The sequence below is a fragment of the Hyperolius riggenbachi genome, chromosome 2, assembly GCF_040937935.1.
Source record: "Hyperolius riggenbachi isolate aHypRig1 chromosome 2, aHypRig1.pri, whole genome shotgun sequence".
NCBI classification, from domain to species: Eukaryota; Metazoa; Chordata; class Amphibia; order Anura; family Hyperoliidae; genus Hyperolius; species Hyperolius riggenbachi.
Genome location: NC_090647.1, coordinates 555880846 through 555903514, shown reverse-complemented (window position 1 = coordinate 555903514; position 22669 = coordinate 555880846). Strand labels below are relative to the sequence as shown.

Sequence of the window (22669 nt, the reverse complement as noted above, 5' to 3'; positions counted from 1 at the left end):
TTTTTTTAATATGTATGTAAAGAGTGTATATTACCATTACTTTATAAATTATGGACTTGTAATAAGGGAAAACTGAAAAAATGCACCTTTATTTTCAAATAAAATATTGGCGCCATACATGGTACTAGGGAAAAATTGTAAATGTTGCTATAACCGAGACAAATAGGCAAATAAAATGTGTGGGTTTTATTTACGTTAGCATGTAATATTTTAAAACTATAATGGCCGAAAGCTGAGAAATAATGATTTTTTTCAATTTTTTCCTATTTTTCCTGTAAAAACACTTTTAGAAAAAAAAAATCATTTTTAGCAAAAAGTGCCTCCCAAAGAAAGCCTAATTGGTGTCGAAAAAACAAGATATAGATTATTTTGTTGTGATAAGTCGTAATAAAGTTATAGGCAAATGAATAAAAGGAGCGCTGACAGGTGAAAATTGCTGTTTTTTTTAAGGGGAAAAAACTCTTCGAGGTGAAGGGGTTAAAGAGTATCTGAAGTGGAAATTGAAAAAATACTTACCTAAGGAGAGGGAAGACTCTGGGTGACTGGGTCCTAATGAGACTTCCCCTTCCTCTCACTGTCCCTGCGTTCCAGCACTGGCTCCCCGGTTCAAATCTTCCGCTGTGGGAGGCTTTGGAAGTCTTTGGGAGTCCGAGTGCTCTGGAAGATGGTCGGCTTTGTACTGCGCATGCGTGAGTGTGCATGAGAGTGTGCTCGCGCATGTGCAGTACAGAGCGGCCCATCTTTGGGAGCACTCGGGCTTCCAAAGACTTCCGACAGCTAACGGCGAGACAGTGGCGGAACGTGGGGACCGTGAGAAGAATGGGAAGGCTCTAGCAGTGTTCCCCAACCCTGTCCTCAAGGCCCACCAACAGTGCATGTTTTGTGGAAATCCACACAGGTTGGTAACCAGCTCTGCTGAGACACTAATTGCCCCACCTGTGCATGTTTGCGGTTTCTGCAAAACATGTACTGTTGGTGGGCCTTGAGGACAGGGTTGGGGAACTCTGCTCTATAGGACTCAGAGCCTTCCCTCTCTTTAGGTTAGTATCTGTTTTTTTTTTTTTTTTTTTTTTTACAGTTTCACTTCAGACTCTCTTTAACCACACAAAAATCACAGATCTGATTAGGCTCTCACTCCTGTTCTCTGCTAATTTTCCTTCACTCTATGGCCAAGTCTTGCACATGCTCCTCATCCGTGCCTGATTTGGAATTTCAGCTGGTAAGCAGGAACTAAACTGAACAGTAGTTTCGGGGAGGCGGCTATGCCCAGCACAGCTGAACAATGAGTTTAGCGATATTTCAGTAGCCGTTGTGTAATTTTTTTCCCTCTCGCCTGAAGTTCTCGTCTTCTATTGTCTCCCCCTCTTCTCCGCAGAGGGCAAATCTAATTAAAATGGTTGTGGTATTTACCGTGCGTCGCCTCCCCCGCACGTCCCCCGCTGCCGCGCTCCCAATATCTGAGGCTGCTGTTAGTGTGTAAACACGCTGGCGGAAGTGTTAGCGAGGTCGCGGCTGCATTGTGCGCTGATGAATCCGTTCCATGAAATTAATAAGCTGGTGAGAGACGGGGGACTCGCGGGGGGCAAATGGCGCCAGTCACTCACCTCGCGCCCGCATTTTATCTCATTGGGAGGAAGGCAGGAATGCGCTCAACAGATGATAGCCCGTTAAGACAAAGGGCTTAATTTACAAAGCGGTGCTAAGTAGTTAGCCCGCACAAAGCTTTAAGAAATCGCGTGCAAATTTTTGCGCGCAAAACTTTACGCGCGTAAACTGTTTTGCATGCATAACTTTGCGTGCGATGCGTTTCGCGCGCAAATTAGCGCGTGAAAAGTTCTTTTAGGCGCGCTAAGGGGCTTTTCACAGGCGTGCTAACAGTTAGCACCGCTTTGTGAATCAAGCCCTAAATGTTAAAAGTTTTCATATGGTTGAAAGTTTTGGGGCTTGATTCACAAAGCCGTGCTAACTGTTTAGCACGGGTGTGCTAAACAGTTACTTTTGCGCGCGAAAAGTGCCGCGATTCGCACGATCAAAGACTTTTGCGCATGCAAATTGCTGCGATTCGCGTGCAAAAGCACTTTGTTCGCGCAAAAGTCCGCGAACGGCACTTCACGTGCTAACTGTTTAGCACGCCCGTTTAGCTAAACAGTTAGCACGGCTTTGTGAATCAAGCCCCTAGTCTGCTCATAAAAGTGAGATTCGGCTTTTGCTCAGAGAAGAAAACCCAATTGCCTGAGTTTTCATGCCGCAAAATCAGTTAACCCTTTGCACGCTCGCATGCAAATCAAACACGCCACTGTCCCTACTGCTAACTAAGTTAGAAGCCGCGGTCTTGGTTACGAAAGAATACATTCACCTGCATAGTCATGTACGTGGTACAGTTCCTATGAGTCCTAACTCTGGCCCTATAACCTGCATAGTGCAATATGCAAACATACAATGCATCAACATATCCAATGGTGTACCAATAGGGGTTGCAGAGGTCTCGACCGCAGGGGGCCCTTGGGCCAGAGGGGCCCCACAGGGCCCTCCCTCAACCGGAGTATTAGCTCTTTATTAATCCTGTGCTTGCAATAATCACTTCTATAGATGCTTTGAATGGTATTTATCATTAATAAACAGTTCCCCATCCCCTTCTTGCACCTCTGACACTATGTTGTACTTGGCAGGTTTTGGTGTGCCATATCAATTGTTATGTATAGAGTGCTGGGGGGAAGGGGGGGGGGGGGGGGGCAATGCAAAACTTGCACCGGGGCCCATAGCTCCGTAGCTACGCCACTGAATGTATCTACAACTATGTACTGACAAGCACTTCCCCAATCCATCTTCCGGTCAGCGGGCAGCCGCGACGTCATGTGGCGTTATATTATGGGCGTGAACGAGACTTCAAGCAATCGCTGTACTTTGCATGGGGATCTTAAACATCTGATCTGCTGTGAGGGACATTATCGCCGGGCGGCGCTAACCGTCGTTCCCGTGATCATGCGCCTGTACCCACATTGCGAGATCGTGTAAACGACTGCTTGTTGCTCAAAAATTGGCTGACAAATCACGGGGTGGGTACATGCATACCTCCCAACTTTTTGAGATGAGAAAAAGGGACACTTAAGCCACGCCCCTGCCACAACTCTGGCCTTGCCCTCACCACGCCTCTAGTCACGCATACCATAAAGATTTCATAAGAAACATATGTTGTTTTATAATTCAAACCACACTGCTCCTTTCTATCCTGGTTAATTTTCCTTTATAGTAACATTTTAAAATTAGTAATATATCAATTTAAAGGTTGGGAATAAAGTTAAGAGTCAAACACATTTTTAGTAGAGAAATATATATATTTACATAGAAAGAGGGCCAAAGTCCTGAAAGAGGGAGAAATTAGGGTGAAAGAGGGACAGAGGGACAGGGCTCCCAAAGATAGACTGTCCCTCCGAAAAAGGGACAGTTGGGAGCTATGGGTACAGTGAAAATAATGTAGTAAAAAAAGTGCTTAATTTTTTACCATGATTATGTATAAATGATTTAGTCAGTGTTTGCTCATTGTAAAATCTTTCCTCTCCCAGATTCACATTCTGACATGTATTACATGGTGACATTTTTACTGTGGGCAGGTTATATAGCTGCTGCTAGCTGTTTTGGCTGTTAGAGACAGCTGTAAACAGCTAATTCCTGTCTGTGAACATTGTTACATTGTGGCAGTTTGCCCAGAGTACCGCGGTACTCAGAGCTTCTTGTGGGAGGGGTTTCAGCACAAAATCAGTTATACAGCGCCCCCTGATGGTCTGTTTGTGAAAAGCATTATATTTCTCATGTAAAAGGGGGTATCAGCTATTGATTGGGATAAAGTTCAATTCTAAGTTGGAGTTTCTCTTTAAGGATTAGGAGCACAAATCCTGGTGTCCTCTCTTGGGACAGATGGTGCTTCAAACTAATCCCACAAGGGAGCTACAATGTATATACATGCGCCCTGTGCACACACCTGCATGGCCTGCAGATTTGCCCCGCAGGCCAGAGGTTGACATGCTTGCTATAGAATCATCTGTTTACATTGCTTTAGGTGTGTATTCTTATCAACACGCACTGTACAGGGGAATGTCGGTTTACCTGCCTGTATTGATCGCCTTTTCCAAACAATTTAATAAAAGACATCCTGCTAAACCGTATCTGACCTTGTTTGTCATTCCTAACAAACACCCATTGCAATAACTGGCTGTATTTGATCTTGGAAAACACACTTTAACGCTTGGTAATGGGTTTTGCAAGAGGCCATATAATCTGACAATGTGTTTGTTTGTCCTTGCCGAATATACTTGCAGAGTGGCAGATTTCTCCTGTTTACATTGAACATCTTTGTTTGACCGTCTGACAAACCCCCGTGCCATGTACTGATGAGGACCACAAGTCCGAAACAGGCTGTCTACATGTGGGGTTGATGTGGCTGTGTAATATTTAAAGCTATACGCTTGCTTTACACCAGCGGTTCTGGATGCTTGCCTGGCTTACAGGGGCGAAAAGAGATAATTTGCATATTCAGTAGTGGTGCATTTTGGGTAACCACAAATGTTCACTTACAGCTGAAATATTGCAAGTTTCCTTCTGTTTTAAAGCATACCCGAACTGATATGTGACATGATGAGATAGACGTGTATGTACAGTGCCTAGCACACAAATAACTAGGCTGCGTTCCTTTTTTTTCTTACTCTGCCTGAAAGAGTTAAATATCAGGTATGTAAGTGGCTGACTCAGTCCTGACTCAGACAGGAAGTGACTACAGTGACCCTCACTGATAAGAAATTCCAACTATAATACACTTTCCTAGTAGAAAATGGCTTCTGAGAGCAAGAAAGAGGTAAAAAGGGGAATTTCTTATCAGTGAGGGTCACACTGTAGTCACTTCCTGTCTGAGTCAGGACTGAGTCAGCCACTTACATACCTGATATTTAACTCTTTCAGGCAGAGAAAGAAAAAAAAGGAACACAGCCTAGTTATTTGTGTGCTAGGCACTGTACATACACATGTCTATCTCATCATGTCACTTGTCAGTTCGGGTATCCTTTGAGAAGGCAAATTTCACCATGCACCGTCTGACAATCCAACGTTTGAAGTTAAGTGAGAGTCTGTACCTACTAATAAATTTTTCCATTAACGGGCGATTTTTTTGAGTGACAAGTGATCTTTTCTGCAATCTCGCACCGTGGGTACAGGCACGTGATTACGCGAACGATGCTTAGCCATGCTCCATGCAAGAGATCGCGGTACTTTGAGCAGGAGTTGTCGGGGAGCTTAAAGATCCGATCTGCCATGACAGTCATCCCCGTGATGACTGTCATGGCGGATCGGATCTTTAAGCTCCCCGACAACTCCTGCTCAAAGTACCGCAATCTCTTGAACTATCGTTCCTGCCTATTGGAAGATGGGTCTGGGAGCGCTTGTTGCTGTGGGACGTCCATCTTCCTGGGTCGCAAGGTGAATATTCAGCTAAAAGCAATCCCAATCTGGAGCTCAGGTTCAAAATAAGATAGTCACCTGAAGAGAGGGAATCCTCAGGATCCCTTTGAGGTTCCCCTCAGTGTTCCAATACTCCCCGTCGCTGAGTGCGGACCCTCTCCACATCGGGCCAGCGCAGCTCCTCTTCTTGCAGCATGGCCACGCAGTAGCCAGCGTGGCCACGTAGTAGCCATACGAGCCAAGGCGCGCATGTGCAGTAACACGGAGCCCATGGCTCTGGCTTACTGCGCATGTGTGGGCAGGCTTGCACCACTGTTGCACAGCCACACTGGAGGAATGCCTTATCGCTAATCTTCCAGCGGGCCGCACTCAGCGACAGGGGACATCAGTGCACTGAGGGAAGTTTCAATAGGATCCTGAGGCTTCTCTCTCTTTAGGTAAGTATCTTAATTTGTACCCAAGCTTCAGCTCGGTTACACTTTAAAGGCTTATATATTAATTGGATATGCTTTTCTATGTTGTCTATGACTAATATATCATTACTCTCCATCACTGGAATTCAGCAAAACTCTTCGATTAACAGGTAAAGTCACAAAAATTAAAGAGAACCTGAGGTAATTTTTTTTTAAATTAGTTATATACCGTACTTACCTCAGTGGCCTCCGAACACGTGAAGCCTCTAGACAAAAAAGAGGCTTCCTTCTGCTTAGGTAAGCATCTAACTTATCCGGTTCTTGTTCTGCTTTAAAGAAGCCCTGTAGTGACCTATAGCAGAATGCAGTAAATTATTCAGGATAACCACTTTAAAGAGAACCCGAGGTGGGTTTGAAGAATGTTATCTGCATACAGAGGCTGGATCTGCCTATACAGTCCAGCCTCTGTTGCTATCCCAAACCCCCCAAAGGTCCCCCTGCACTCTGCAATCCCTCATAAATCACAGCCACGCTGCTGACAAACAGCTTGTCAGAGCTGGCTGTGTTTATCTCTATAGTGTCAGTCTGCTGCTCTCCCCGCCTCCTGCAGAACTCCAGTCCCCGCCTGCATCCCTTCCCTCCCTGCTGATTGGAGGGAAGGGATGGGGGCAGGGACCGGAGCTATGCAGGAGCAGCTGAGACTGACACTACAAATGTAAACACAGCCTCACAGCACGGCTGTGATTTATGAGGGATTGCAGAGTGCAGGGGGACCTTAGGGGGGTTTGGGAATAGCAACAGAGGCTGGGCTGTATAGGCAGATCCAGCCTCTGTATGCAGATAACATTCTTTAAACACACCTCGGGTTCTCTTTAACGGTACTGTTTATACTCGAGTATAAGTCTAGAAATGTAGGTCTGATTCACTTCATAAAAGTGTAAGTGTCGACTTACACACGAGTCACGGGAAACACTGAGCACACTGAGTAATGTGTGTACTACGGTAATAGTGACATTCCCATTTGCAGCAATTTACCCAGTGGTAAGTGATACTTTGAGGAAAGTAAATGCCAGGAAAACACAGGTCTGAAAGTCCTGGCCACAACAACTAACAAGGAAAAGGGCCGGGAGGAAATACCGGGCTGCATAAAAGGGAGTGAATAATTTCAGCACTTGGGTAGCCTGAAGGAGGTATTGGCTGCACTTAAGGGACAGGAGGGGTTAATGGCTGCAATACTGTATGCAGTGCAGTCATTAACCCCTCCTGAGCCCCAAGTGCAGCCATTAACTTTTCTGGTTAGACTTATACTTGAGTCAATAACAAATTCCAGCTTAAGAGGGTTGAATATTGGAGTTGACTTGTATTCGAGTATATATGGTAATTATCCTGACTTTAGCATCAAAAACATTTCCTATAGCTATACAGTATATTGCCGTGTATTGGTATGTGGTGGCTGTGTGTGACAGTGGTGCTTATGTAGTAGCGGACAAGACCCGCAGCAGCTAAACAGTCATGGCAGCTGGAGCAGGTGAGAGCAGGCCCCGGGGAGAGTCGGTGGGGTCGGTGGCACATTCACATTTGGGGAGACAGCAGCCAGGCGGTGGAGACAGCGCCATGAGGCCGATTCCCAAGAGATTTCACGCTCTCATGTCTCTTGGTCGATCAGCCCATACATTGCTAGATGTACGGGCACCTTTATGAGATTTTCTTGCAAAAGTGAAAAAAATAAAATAAAAGACTATAAAGAAAAAAAAAACTGCTTGTGTTTTAAATTTCTTTATGGCTCTTTTTAACATTATTTTTGGGACTTGCGAAGGTGCCGACTGCCGACAGCAGCTCTGTTGGGTGCCATAGTTTCAATATTAAACACAGCGGTTCTGCATCATCCGTGACACTGCGGGAGCGATCTGCGATGTGGGCCGTCTAATTAAAAATTACCGTTTATTAAATTGACCTTCGTGGCTTAAAATATATCCCGCAGGCGTAAATAATTACCCATAATTCCAGTCATTTCGATACTTCCCCCAGAGGCCCATGCCACTTGCCTGCATGAGCAATGATCTGAGAGGTGCATTGACGTTTCTATTCAGTTCAGTAAGGATTTGTTAAACGATGATCGTCACAGCGTCCAACGCATGTAAAGAACAGGAAGTCCTTAGATCAGGTTTCCCTGGGAACCCTTCAGGGCCATTTCTGACACTAAACAATCCCTCCACCCATAGATCCTTAAAGAGGAACTGTAGTGAAAATAATGTGATGAATAAAATTGCTTACCGTATTTGTTCTTTTTACAATATTGGGCTTGATTTACTATGCGGTGCTAACCTACTTAGCACGTCTAAGGTCTTCTAAGTAGGTTAGCACCGGTTTTCTCAATCAGATTGTGCGCTAAGTACCGCGCGCAAAGTTTTGCGCGCGCAAAGTCCAATGTGCGCGCTAAGTCCCGTAGGCTTTGGTGGGCACTTCGCGCGGAGCGCCCTGCGCTCTGTGCAGTGCGCGCGCAAAGCTTTGCGTGCGGTACTTTGCGCACGATCACTACTTCTCACATTTAAACTGAGTTTAGACGTGCTAAGGGCCAGTGCTAAAGTTAGCACCGTTTTGTAAATCGAGCCCATTAAATTATATTTAAAAATTATGTCACCAGTGTTTTTCCATTGTAAATTCTTTCCTCGCCCTGATTTACATTCTGAGATTTAGCACAGATGGTTAACTGACTCCTGTCAGGTGCAGCTCTGTGGAATGTTTGGGCTCTGGTAGTTCCAAAGCCAGTAGAAAATATACCTGGTCTCCCAGAATGGGGAGAATTTCGCATAACTAATCAGCCTAGGCTAAGCATCAATGGAAGTGCAGAGCAACATTCAGTATGCAGCTCCAACCCCGCTGGTGTTTAAATCAAAACTGAAAAGTCATCTCTATATTCTGGAATTTATGATCACATAACTTTTTCCCCTGTAGCAAATCACTATGTACTGATCTGAGACAAGTCTATGCGCTTTTGGTCCTACGGGGTAAAAGTGCTTTCTTATTATTATTTAGTATTCACATAGCACTGACCTCTTCTGCAGCGCTGTACAGAGTGTATTGTTTTGTCTCTAACTGTCCCTCAGAGGAGCTCACAATCTATTCCCCACCATAGTCATATTTGTAGTGTATGTATTGTAGTTTTGGGACAATTTAGGGGAAAGCCAATTAACTTATCTGTGTGTCTTTGAGATGTGGGAATAAACCAGAGTGCCCGGAGGAAACCCACACAGACACAGGGCTGTGGAGTCAGTGCAAAAATCATCCAACTCCGAATTTTATAAAACCACCGACTCCGACTCCGGGTACCCAAACTGCTTCGACTCTGTCTCCAACACCACAGACACAGGGAGAACATACAAACTCCATGCAGATAGTGCCCTGGCTGGGATACGAACCGGGAATCCAGTTGCAAGGCGAGAGCGCTAACCTTTACACCACAGTGCTGCATGAGTGTGCACCAATGTTTTGTTATTGTATGTAGATATTGGAAGTGTTTCTGATGCTGAAACCATGATAATTATTGTAAAAGTGGATATCTAGGAGAAATTACTGCATTCTACTCAGTGGTGTATGAAGGGGGCAGCACATAGAGCAGCTCACTCCGGGTCTCGGCACGCAGGTGGGGGTAACAACTGCCCCCTGCAGCTGGAGTGTTCCGGCCGGCGCCACCGCCCCCTTGCCGTTAACTCACAGGCAGGGCCGGCCCGCTCATGAGGCAGGGTGAAACATTTGCCTCGAGCGGCAAACTTCTAGGGGCGGCACCCGCCCGTCCGTGGGTGCGGTGGGCCGGCCGCCGAGCCGGAGGGGTAGCGGGCAGGACGGGGGTATTGGGCCTAGCGGTGGGGAGGGGGGTCGGACCCCCCCCTCCCTCGCCTGGGTCCCCCGATCTGCGCTCCCCTCCAGCTGTAATAGGAAGCAGCTGATGCCCAATCGTAAGAGGCACAGGCGGGGAGGACTCACCTTATCCGCGTTCCAGCGTGCGCTCCACTGACGTCACTTCCTGCATCGCCGTCCACTTACAATACAGTGTGCGGCAATGCAGGAGGTGACGTCAGTGGAGCGACAATTTTTTTTATAAATTTGCCTCAGGCGGCAAAAAGTCTAGGGCCGGCCCTGCTCACCGGCTTTTGGAGTCGAGTGATGTCAGACTTCCTGTCACCGCTGGGCTCTCCCCCTAGTGCTGGCATTTGCTTGCTGCATGCATAGCTCCCTACAGTCCCTCTTTGGGAGCCCTGTGCCTCTGTCCCTCTTTCCTCCTCATTTGTCCCTCTTTCAGGACTTTGTCCCTCTTTCTATGTAAATATATATATTTCTCTACTAAATAATGTGTTTGATTAACTCTAAACTTTGTTCCCTTCCTTTAAATTGATATATTACTAATTTTCAAATTTTAATATGAAGGAAAATGAACCCGGATAGAAAGGACAAGTGTGGTTTGAAATATAAAACAACATATTTTTCTCTTTTTTCTTTATGGTTTGTGTGACTAGGGGTGTGCTGAGGGCGTGATCAGGGGTGTGTCAGGGCGTGACTTAAGTGTTCCTCTTTCTCGTCTGGGAGGTATGTGCATGCGTGTAATCATGTGATGCAGGAAGCAGCGCCAGGCAGTAGGGGAGAGCTGAGCAATGACAGGAAGTCTGCAGGTGGATTCCAGGGCGCAGGTAAGATAACGGCACATCTTCCACCTTGCTTTATATCACAACTCCCAACCAGAGCCGGATTAAGGCTAAATGGGGCCCTAAGCAAAGTAACTGATTTGGGCCCCCCCCATCATGTCGTAATAGAAATAGAAGATGCAGCTGCACAGCAATATGTCGCACACACCGGGCAGCCGAGCTACTGGTTGCTATGGGCAACAGCCCGCTTTCCTCTGTGGGTGCACAATGCAGGGAATAGCAGCGGCAAAGTGCAGAGTGAGAGATGAATGGCTGGGACATTTGCACTCAGGGGCTGGGGCACCCCTGTGAAGAGGGCGCCAGATATTACAGCAGCAGCACTTTCCCCCTGCATCTCCAGCCTGGCAATAGCAGAAAGCTCTGGACACTGCCAAACCGGAAGCCATTCCCCAGACAGAATTACATAACCACCCCCACCACCAAATAACCGATTTCCTCCCAAACTAGACAGCCACCATGTAGCCTCCATCCCAGTGAATACGATAGTCCAGCAGAGAAGGCAGCCGCAGTGGGGGAGAATGACAGCACCAGATGAATCACATTCACCTATTGCGATCCAAGCAATAGAGGTCCCGTCATCCGGAGCCCATCTGTCTCCTCTAGAGTGCTGCCGCTCTGTTACTACTACTATTACTACTTCCTACTTCATGTCTGATCTGAGAATCAGGAAGTTCAGAGCGAGCAGCTGCACTGTAGAAGAGACAGATGGGTTTCAGATGACGGGATCTCTATTGCTTGGATCATGGATAGGTGAGTGAGCGTTTGCCATCTACTGCTATCATTCTTGCTGCAGCTGTGGTTCTCTGTGGGAAGGGAGGGTGGAGTGGGCAGCGGCAGAGCGCACAGTAGCAGGAGGGGGACCTAGGAGGAGAGCCTGGCTCTGAAGACAATCAGCAGCGCACGGCATCATTTGACAAGACAAGACAAATAACATTTATATCGCGCTTTTCTCCTGGTGGACTCAAAGCGCCAGAGCTGCAGCCACTAGGACGCACCCTATAGGCAGTAGCAGTGTTAGAGGGACTTGCCTACGGTCTCCTACTGAATAGGTGCTGGCTTACTGAACAGGCAGAGCTGAGATTCGAACCCTGGTCTCCTGTGTCAGCGGCAGAGCCCTTAAAGGGACTCCAAGCAGTGCCTGTGGATATGCCTTTAAGCATACCCACAACTAATTCATTACATCCTCACACCTACCAGCATGATGTTTGTAATTATATCCCCTGGGTTCCTTATATTTCATTGCATTGTGCTGAATCGAGCTGCCAACTTTGGAGAAAAGTCGTCCTGTGGCCGTGATTTCGATCGTGAAAATATCAAAAACTAAAAGGCATAGAGCAGCCGTGTATATATCATTGGAAAGAGGAGAAAAAGAGCTTTAAAATGATATGAATCAGAGTCCCTTTAACCATTATACCATCCAGCCACCGCTGACTTTGGAGAAAAGTCGTCCTGTGGCTGCGATTTCGATCGCGAAAATATCGAAAACTAAAAGGCATAGAGCAGCTGTTTATATATCATTGGAAAGAGGAGAAAGAGAGCTTTAAAATGATATGAATCTTTCCATAGTTACTGCACTGCTCAGAGTCCCTTTAACCATAATACCATCCAGCCACCGCTGACTTTGGAGAAAAGTCGTCCTGTGGCCGCGATTTCAATCGCGAAAATATCGAAAACTAAAAGGCATAGAGCAGCTGTTTATATATCATTGGAAAGAGGAGAAAGAGAGCTTTAAAATGATATGAATCTTTCCATAGCTACTGCACTGCTCAGAGTCCCTTTAACCATTATACCGTCCAGCCACGGCTGACTTTGGAGAAAAGTCGTCCTGTGGCCGCGATTTCAATCGCGAAAATATCGAAAACTAAAAGGCATAGAGCAGCCGTTTAGATATCATTGGAAAGAGGAGAAAGAGAGCTTTAAAATGATATGCATCTTTCCATAGTTACTGCACTGCTCAGAGTCCCTTTAACCATTATACGATCCAGCCACCGCTGACAGGATGGCAAGGGCTGGTTTATGTGCTAATGGGGCCCCTTTGACTCTGAATGGGGCCCCAAGCGACTGCTTTTGTTGCCTGGTCGGTAATCCGGCCCTGCTCCCAACTGTCCTTCTTTTGGAGGGACAGTCCCTCTTTGGGAACCCGATCCCTCTGTCGTCCTCATTTGTCCCTCTTTCAGGACTGATGTACAGATCTGTGTAAAGATATATAATTTATCTACTAAAAATGTGTTTAATTGACTATATTCTCATCCCTTAAATTGATGTATTTCTTCTTTTTAAATGTTTCCATGAAGAATAATGAACCAAGATAGAAAGGGCCAGTGTGGTTTGAATTCTAAAATAACATATTTCTTATGAATTCTTTATGGTATGTGTGACTAGTGTGCCGGGGGCGTGGCTAGGGGTGTGGCAGGGGCATAGCTTAAGTGTCCTTCTTTCTTATCTCAAAAAGTTGGGAGGTATACTGTGCATGTCTACCTATGCTGGGGGCAACTATTCCAGGCTACCTATACCGGGGCAACTATTCCAGGGTACCTATACTCAGGGCAACTATACCAGGCTACCTATACTGCTACCTATACTGGGGGCAACTATTCCAGGCTACCTATACTGGGGGCAACTATACCAGGCTACCTATACTGGGGGCAAGTATTCCTGGCTACCTATACTGAGGGCAACTATTCCAGGCTACCTATACCGGGGCAACTATTCCAGGCTACCTATACCGGGGCAACTATTCCAGGCAACCTATACTGGGGGCAACTATACCAGGCTACCCATACTGGGGCAACTATTCCAGGCTACCCATACTGGGGGCAACTATTCCAGGCTACCTATACTGGGGGCAATTATTACAGGCTACCTATACTGGGGGCAACTATTCCAGGCTACCTATACTGGGGGCAACTATTCCAGGCTACCTATACTGGGGGCAACTATTCCAGGCTACCTATACTGGGGGCAACTATTCCAGGCTACCTATACTGGGGGCAACTATTCCAGGCTACCTATACTGCGGGCAACTATTCCAGGCTACCTATACTGGGGGCAACTATTCCAGGCTACCTATACTGCGGGCAACTATTCCAGGCTACCTATACTGGGGGCAACTATTCCAGGCTACCTATACTGGGGACAACTATTCCAGGCTACCTATACTGGGGACAACTATTCCAGGCTACCTATACTGGGGCAACTATTCCAGGCTACCTATACTGGGGCAACTATACCAGGCAACCTATACTGGGGGCAACTATTCCAGGCTACCTATACTGGGGGCAATTATTCCAGGCTACCTATACTGGGGGCAACTATTCCAGGCTACCTATACTGGGGCAACTATTCCAGGCTACCTATACTGGTGCAACTATTCCAGGCTACCTATACTGGGGGCAATTATTCCAGGCTACCAATACTGGAGCAACTTTACCAGGCAACCTATACTGGGGGCAACTATACCAGGCTACCTATACTGGGGGCAATTATTCCAGGCTACCTATACTGGGGGCAACTATTCCAGGCTACCTATACTGGGGGCAACTATTCCAGGCTACCTATACTGGGGGCAACTATTCCAGGCTACCTATACTGGCTGTACCTATTCCAGGCTACCTATACTGGGGGCAACTATTCCAGGCTACCTATACTGGTGGCAACTATACCAGGCTACCTATACTAGGGGCAACTATTCCAGGCTACCTATGCTGGGGGGCAACTATTCCAGGCTACCTATACTGGGGGCAACTATTCCAGGCTACCTATACTGGGGGCAACTATTTCAGGCTACCTATACTGGGGCAACTATTCCAGGCTACCTATACTGGGGGCAACTATTCCAGGTTACCTATACTGGGGGCAACTATTCCAGGTTACCTATACTGGGGGCAACTATTCCATGCTACCTATACTGCTACCTATACTGGGGGCAACTATTCCAGGCTACCTACACTGGGGGCAACTATTCCAGGCTACCTACACTGGGGGCAACTATTCCAGGCTATCTACGCTGGGGGCAACTATTCCAGGCTACCTACACTGGGGGCAACTATTCCAGGCTATCTACGCTGGGGGCAACTATTCCAGGCTATCTAGACTGGGGGCAACTATTCCAGGCTATCTACGCTGGGGGCAACTATTCCAGGCTACCTACACTGGGGGCAACTATTCCAGGCTATTCCAGGTCAAAGTTTGGGCACAAAATGAGATACTTACCTAAAAATAAGCTTCAGGATCCCATTGAGGCTTCCCTTGCTGCTCTGATGTCCCCCGTTGCTGAGCGTAGCCCTCCATTAGCGACAAGGCTTTAGCGACAAAGCTAATTTCCAATAGGAAACTCTGAAATCTGCATTCTGACTGAATTTTCTGACCATTCTTAGTGGCCAGCAATGGCAGCCTCCATGTATGCCTCATGACAGGTTTACTTTAAATGAAAACTGTAAGAAAAAAACCCTTCCTGGGAGATGCTTACCTCAGGACTGAATGCTTCTGGACCCTAATGAGGCTTCCCCTGTCCTCCATCCTGGCGACCCAGCGTTGGCTCCCCTGAAACCAGAGCCAACAAGGATGTCGGATGAGGCGCAGGTGCAACGGCGCCTGCAATATTTACCTTCCCCGGCGCCAGTGCAGGCACAGTAGTGGCTTCTGATCGGGCTCAGGCAGAAATAGCCGAACCCAAACAGGCAGTGTCGGACTGGGAGCTGGAAAAGCTGAGGAAATCCACCTGCTGGCCAAGCAGCAGTAATCAGGTGTTGCAGGTTTCTATTGGGTGTGATAACACAGGGTTACTGCTGCTTGGCCAGCAGGTGGATTTCCTCAGTTTTTTCACCTCCCAGTCCGACACTGCAAACAGGCCCGCTCTACTGCACAGGCAGGGAGGCATACTTTATGGTCGGACCGCAACGTTACTGCGCAATGCGACTTTTCACCTACTTTGCTTTGCAATCTTTTCACAAAGTAACGGACTTGGTGTGAAAGAGCCCTTCTTGTTGTCAGCTCCACAGCCTCTAATCTGAACCAGGCCAACCTAGTAAACAATCAGGTCCACTTCCCAGCATAGGAAAGTATATCGGAGTACAACCTAAGGCCCGGTTCACACTTGCGGTGGCCCTCCGGAATCGCCGTGCCGGAGCCGCACCGCTTGCAGAACGGACGGAACGGACGCACGGCATAGCAATGAAAGCCTATGCGTCCGTTCACATGCGTCCGTTCTGCCGAACCGGAGTCGGACCGGATCCGGGCCGGATCCGGACTCCGGCCTCCGTTCCAACATGCGCTATTTTTTCATCCGGCTCCTCCGGCAGCCGTATCCGGGGCGGAGCCGGACTGCACCATCCGGCCAATACAAACCAATGGGAACCGGAGAGCGCACAACACACTGGCTGAGAAATCCGGATGTTCTACCCCACTTCCTATGGGGATTGTTGCGGCGATATTGGATGGGGACACATGGGCAAGCATTTTGGAGTGGAGCAGCACAGCTGGATCCGGATCCGGAGATGTTGGCAGCATGTCGCAGGTGGAGGTGAGTGCTAAACAGCAGAGGGCCTGATTCCACAGGTCCCCCTTCTGCTGACCTCCCAGACCCCAACATTTTTTTTTGTTTTTAACGTTTTTTTGCCAAACGGATCCGGATCGCATCCTGATGGACACCTGATGCAACCTGACCGGATCCGGATCGGATCCGGATCAGAACCGTACGGTTCCGATCCGGATCCGGTCCGGATCCGGTCAGGTCATCCGGTCCGTTTGGCAAACAACCGCAAGTGTGAACCGGGCCTTAGACCGTCGCTTGCTCTGCCGCCCACCTTCTGCAGCAGCGTTCTGTGCCCTCCGACTGGGAGCTTCACTTTTTCCTCTGGCCCGGATGACTCTTCTTCTGAGGCTTCACCTGCTTACAGCAGGAGAGCGGGCCAATTACCAGAAGTATTGACAGCTGTGGATCCGTGAATCATCGTTCTACTGGAGGAGCTCGGAGTGAGTCACTGTTTACTGGAAGAAAAAAAAAACAACAACTTTTCCAATGATGTGAAAGAAATATGATGCAATACAATAAACTAGTGTGTTTATCTCTGCAATGCAGAAAAGATAATTGGACACTTCGTCTGATCTACAGCCAGCTTATCAAGGCATAGCTCTCAACTGTCCCTCTTTCGGAGGGACAGTTCCTCTTTGGCAGCCCTGTCCCTCTGTCCCTCTTTCCTCCTCATTTGTCCCTCCTTCTATGTAAATATATTTCTCTACTAAAAAATGTGTTTGATTGACTCTAATCTGTATTCCCAACCTTTAAATTGATATATTACTAATTTTAAAATGTTAACATGAAGGAAAATGAACCAGGATAGAAAGGACCAGTGTGGTTTGAATTATAAAACAACATATTTTTCGTATGAAATCTGTATAGTATGTGTGATGGGGCGTGACGGGGCGTGGCTTAAGTGTCCCTCATTCTCATCTCAAAAAATTGGGTGGTATGTCTGTGTTCCCACTTGGGCGGAGAATGGACATTTTTAGTCAGATCTCTGCTCATTGCTAAACTGACAGTGAAGGCTCCTTTTTTATATACAGTATATAGGAACCGTTCACACTTTTCAGTTTGCAAAGGATCTGTTGCAGTAGGCAGTCCGCACTTCTGTGCAGTCACCCATAATCCTCCTGGGTAGGCAGATGCTTTGCCTCTAGGGGTAACGCATTTGCTCCAGGCTACAGTTAGACCACGATGGACCATCGGAGCAGACACTACACTGTCCACTTCCACTGGCCACACGTGGTCTGACACATGTGGGAACACAGCCTAATAAAGATATATTCTGGGCCAACACAGTTGTCGTATATGGAGGAGGTTAGTCCACCATTTCCATTGAGATGTTTTGAATAATTTTATGCATTTTTAGGTACCTGTGCATATTATATTCCGCTTACCCACATTTGGTGGCAAGTTGGGTAATTTTTACCCTCACCTTTTACTTGGGAGTGCGACAGCTTTCAGCTATCCCTGCAGACCCGAGTGTGGATGGGCTTGTAGTCCACATCCACCTCGTGTTTGGTCGCCTTGCAGGTGAGCTCTCTCAGAGTACCAGATTCAGAGAGGAGTCGGAGTCAGAGTAATTTTTGGGTACCTGAAGTCAGAGTCGGTGGTTTCATAAACTGAGGAGTCAGATCATTTTGGTTTCTGACTCCACAGCCCCGGAAGTTACCCATCAATCCTTTCCTTCACTTTTGTTTCATTGTTGCTACACTTAGTGGTTCTCCTTTTTGTTTTTTCTTAGATTTGAAGCACACGCCTTACCTTATCACAGCGAAAGCCTTTCCAAGGCCACATGACTTTCAGTATATCTCCAGATACAGTAATGGCCAAAAAGGTTAGTTATATTTGTTTCAATTGAACAAAACTCTTTTCTGGTGAAATCGGTTCATTCCACATAGTTTTTAAATTTGTCCTGTTGTATGATATAACCCACTTTCGAGCTAAGCTTTAACTGTTGTTGACGGTAGAATTCTTTCAGACATGGAGGAGTTAATTGTCAGCTTAAAGGATACAGAGGTGACATGTGACATGATGAGATAGACATGGGTATGTACAGTGCCTAGCACACAAATAACTAGGCTGTGTTCCTTTTTTTTTCTCTGCCTGAAAGAGTTAAACATCAGGTATGTAAGTGGCAGTTCCTGTCTGAGTCAGGACTGGGTCAGACTGCAGTGCGACCCTCACTGTTAAGAAATTACAACTATAAAACACTTTCCTAGCAGAAAATGGCTTCTGAGAGCAGGAACGAGATAAAAATGGTCAATTGTTCAGAGGCGCCAAGCTCAGATTGGACCCTTAGCTGTGTGATACTCCAGTTGTTTATTGCCTGATGAAGCGTGATTCTGCCTGCGAAACGCGTTGCCAATTGTTCTGGGAGTATGTGAATACATTTATTTTGTACTTAATTCGACAGCATTGTGTCTGTTTTGGGTTGGTTGGTCCACCACCGCCTCCCGAACGGTTTAAACGTTTTTAGCAAATTTTATCCTTCTGCCGCCTCTGTATATCTCTACAAATTAAGATATCATCCCTTGGTGGAAGGGTGTCACACCCTATTTTCTTCTATCCACAGAGAGCGACGTTTTATTCCTGAGTGGGGACAGGCTTGTACTCCCCACCTGCCCTTACAGTGGTTGCCTTGGAGGTAACCCTGGTTTGTACGTATAATACTTACGTTCAATATTCTCGCCCATTAGGCCCGGTTCACATTAGCGTTCGCTATCCGGATTTTCCGGATCTGATCCGGACCGCATACTGTACAAACGGAACGTACGTTCCGCATAGCAATGCAAAGGCTATGCGGACGTTCACATAGCCTTTGCATCTGTACAGTATGGAGCCGGATCGGATCCGGACTCCGGACAGTTTTCCAACATGCCCTATTTTTTGGGTCCGGATCTCCGGCCCACGCACCCGGACCTGAGCCTGACAGCACCATCAGGAACACAGAAACCAATGGGGAACGGAAGGCACAGAACACACTGCCTACAAACACCTGACGTTCTACCCCACTTCCTATGCGTATCCAAGCGGCCATTTTGGATGGGGACACATGGGCCCAGCATGTCTGGAGTGGAGCAGCAGTGACAGACGTGCTGGAGCTGTTTTGGCAGTATGTCGGAGGTGGAGGTGAGGCCTACAGCAGAGGAACCTGATTCTACAGGTGCACCAGGTGCACCTTCTGCTGACCCCAACATTTTTTTCTTTAAATGTAACTATTTTTTGCCCACGGATCCGGATGGCAGCCTGATGCATGCCTGATGCAAATTGACCGGATCTGGATCGGAACCGTGTGAACAGGGCCTTATCCAGTACATACTACACTATATTGGGCTCTCAGTTTTCTGCTTTATATCTCTTTATTTTATTATTTTATGCTAATAGAAAACTATTATCCAATACTCCGAGCGCCTCCACCCCAACACTTTTCCAATTCTGGTAACACACTTCCTCCATTTCCCCCGAGTACAGCAAATTCATCACAACCAAATATACATTGTGTACATATCTTCATTGTTTGATTCGGAGTGGATTCTTTAAAGCATAAAATGAAGATATGTTTCTAAGCATTTCTCTAGTAAAACGCCCATAAAACCGTCGAACCTTACGCCACGTTCCCCTCCATCATCCACCCTCGGCTAATAAATATTTTATTATGTACATAAAATAACTGTACATTTAGTGCCGTTTCTCAGTGATGTTACGGTCGCTGGTGCCTCCTCATATTCTTACAGAATTAAATCAATAAATGTTTTCGATCTGTTTTCCTAATAACATTGTGTATGGGATTTATTTATTTTTATTTAGTGTGTGTTCATAGTAAGCAGACAAACGCTACAATAGTTGCTGAATATAGTTGGGGAGAAAGCACTAGCCTAGCTTACTACAATGCACAATTGCTAGCTCCACCCACTGTATGTGAGGCCCCACCCCCTTATGTCATTTGCTCACTGGCGGGGCTCCAGGACTTCTCTGGCTCACCCCCTGCCCCCATCAGGATCGCCCCTACCTTCATGAGACAGGCGCTGGACATTTGAGCGCCACCATAGGCTGTAATGTGAATTACAGCCATCGCAGCGCTCAAAGAGCAATTTGGGCACTGGCAAAAGACAGAGCCCGAATTACGAAAAATAAAAACAGTGCAATTCAGCCTGGCAATAGCTGGCAGCCGAATGGCATCTTACCCCTGAGGCTGGTTTCACACTAGAAACCAGCATTAGCGGTGCGTTGCGCCCGCTGCACCGCATCACACCGCCAAAAACAGGCCTTCAAGGACCACTGCACTATCGCTCGGTGTTTTCTGTCTGGCCACCGACCAAGCGGGAAGTGATGCGTGCTTGACGCACGCTTGCCGTCACTTCCTGCTTTGGGTATGTGGAAGCGTATTGTTATAATACGCTTCCGCGCATGCGTGCTGAGGCGTCGCAACGCCTACATGTTTAAAGAAACACGCATCGCCACAGACCAACATGACTTCCGGGCCCAAAACAGATTGCTGCAGCTTGCTGCAAAAGGTGTGTGTTTGTATGGCTCTCCATGCCTTGGCCCTGACAGTACGGTGCCCCCTACTGGCTCTCCATGCCTTGGCCCTGACAGTACGGCGCCCCCTACTGGCTCTCCATGCTTTGGCCCTGACAGTACGGCGCCCCCTACTGGCTCTCCATGCCTTGGCCCTGACAGTACGGCGCCCCCTACCGGCTCTCCATGCCTTGGCCCTGACAGTACGGCTTCCCCTACTGGCTCTCCATGCCTTGGCCCTGACAGTACGGCGCCCCCTACTGGCTCTCCATGCCTTGGCCCTGACAGTACGGCGCCCCCTACTGGCTCTCCATGCCTTGGCCCTGACAGTACGGCGCCCCCTACTGGCTCTCCATGCCTTGGCCCTGACAGTACGGCGCCCCCTACTGGCTCTCCATGCCTTGGCCCTGACAGTACGGCGCCCCCTACTGGCTCTCCATGCCTTGGCCCTGACAGTACGGCGCCCCCTACTGGCTTTCCATGCCTTGGCCCTGACAGTACGGCTTCCCCTACTGGCTCTCCATGCCTTGGCCCTGACAGTACGGCTTCCCCTACTGGCTTTCCATGCCTTGGCCCTGACAGTACGGCTTCCCCTACTGGCTCTCCATGCCTTGGCCCTGACAGTACGGCTTCCCCTACTGGCTCTCCATGCCTTGGCCCTGGCAGTACGGCGCCCCCTACTGGCTCTCCATGCCTTGGCCCTGACAGTACGGCTTTCCCTACTGGCTCTCCATGCCTTGGCCCTGACAGTAGGGCTTTCCCTACTGGCTCTCCATGCCTTGGCCCTGACAGTACGGCGCCCCCTACTGGCTCTCCATGCCTTGGCCCTGACAGTACGGCGCCCCCTACTGGCTCTCCATGCCTTGGCCCTGACAGTACGGCGCCCCCTACTGGCTCTCCATGCCTTGGCCCTGACAGTACGGCTTCCCCTACTGGCTCTCCATGCCTTGGCCCTGACAGTACGGCGCCCCCTACTGGCTCTCCATGCCTTGGCCCTGACAGTACGGCTTCCCCTACTGGCTCTCCATGCCTTGGCCCTGACAGTACGGTGCCCCCTACTGGCTCTCCATGCCTTGGCCCTGACAGTACGGCTTCCCCTACTGGCTCTCCATGCCTTGGCCCTGACAGTACGGCTTCCCCTACTGGCTCTCCATGCCTTGGCCCTGACAGTACGGTGCCCCCTACTGGCTCTCCATGCCTTGGCCCTGACAGTACGGCTTCCCCTACTGGCTCTCCATGCCTTGGCCCTGACAGTACGGCTTCCCCTACTGGCTCTCCATGCCTTGGCCCTGACAGTACGGCGCCCCCTACTGGCTCTCCGTGCCTTGGCCCTGACAGTACGGCGCCCCCTACTGGCTCTCCATGCCTTGGCCCTGACAGTACGGCACCCCCTACTGGCTCTCCATGCCTTGGCCCTGACAGTACGGCGCCCCCTACTGGCTCTCCATGCCTTGGCCCTGACAGTACGGCGCCCCCTACTGGCTCTCCATGCCTTGGCCCTGACAGTACGGCACCCCCTACTGGCTCTCCATGCCTTGGCCCTGACAGTGAAATGTGGGAATTCGTCTTATAGGGAAGAGAAAGCATTTAGCACTCTGAGGAATAGCGCTGCAGTTAGCCGTGTAGGATGCGTTTCATCAGACGGTCTGCGAGTGGAGATTGGAGACGAGGAGGCTGATAATGGCTGTTATGTACAATGTGATTTCTATCGATCTTATACACTTTCCTCCCTTATTATTGCAGCGTGCAGATGTGAATGTAGTAGAAATCTACTGAAACAGCTTGATTCACGCCTTACGTCCTGCGCATCCTGTATATGGCATTGTTAAAGGGGAAATCCAATTTCATTATAGCCATGCTGTTAACTGCAAATGAAGGAGGGGGGGGGGGGGGGGGCACAAAAAGTTGGCCTAGGGGCTTGTTCACTAGGGATGGTTGGAAATGCAATAACCGATTCTGTGGATTTTGGATTTTCTGTTTTACCATTTCCCAGAAGTTTTTTTTGTTATTTTTTGCTTTTTTTTCATTGGTCAATAGTAATTTTTTTAAATTCTCTGATTGGCCAT

The 22669-nt window shown here is 48.1% G+C and overlaps 1 long non-coding RNA gene across 1 annotated transcript in view; it reads left to right on the top strand.

The window, feature by feature from the left end:
• Positions 1-17852: 17852 nt before the first annotated feature.
• The window catches only part of LOC137545131 (uncharacterized), a 41107-nt gene continuing 36290 nt past the window's right edge, over positions 17853-22669 (top strand). Inside the window, exon 1 of the long non-coding RNA XR_011026001.1 lies at positions 17853-17919. This is a non-coding gene — a long non-coding RNA (uncharacterized lncRNA). The remainder of the gene's footprint in view (positions 17920-22669) is intronic.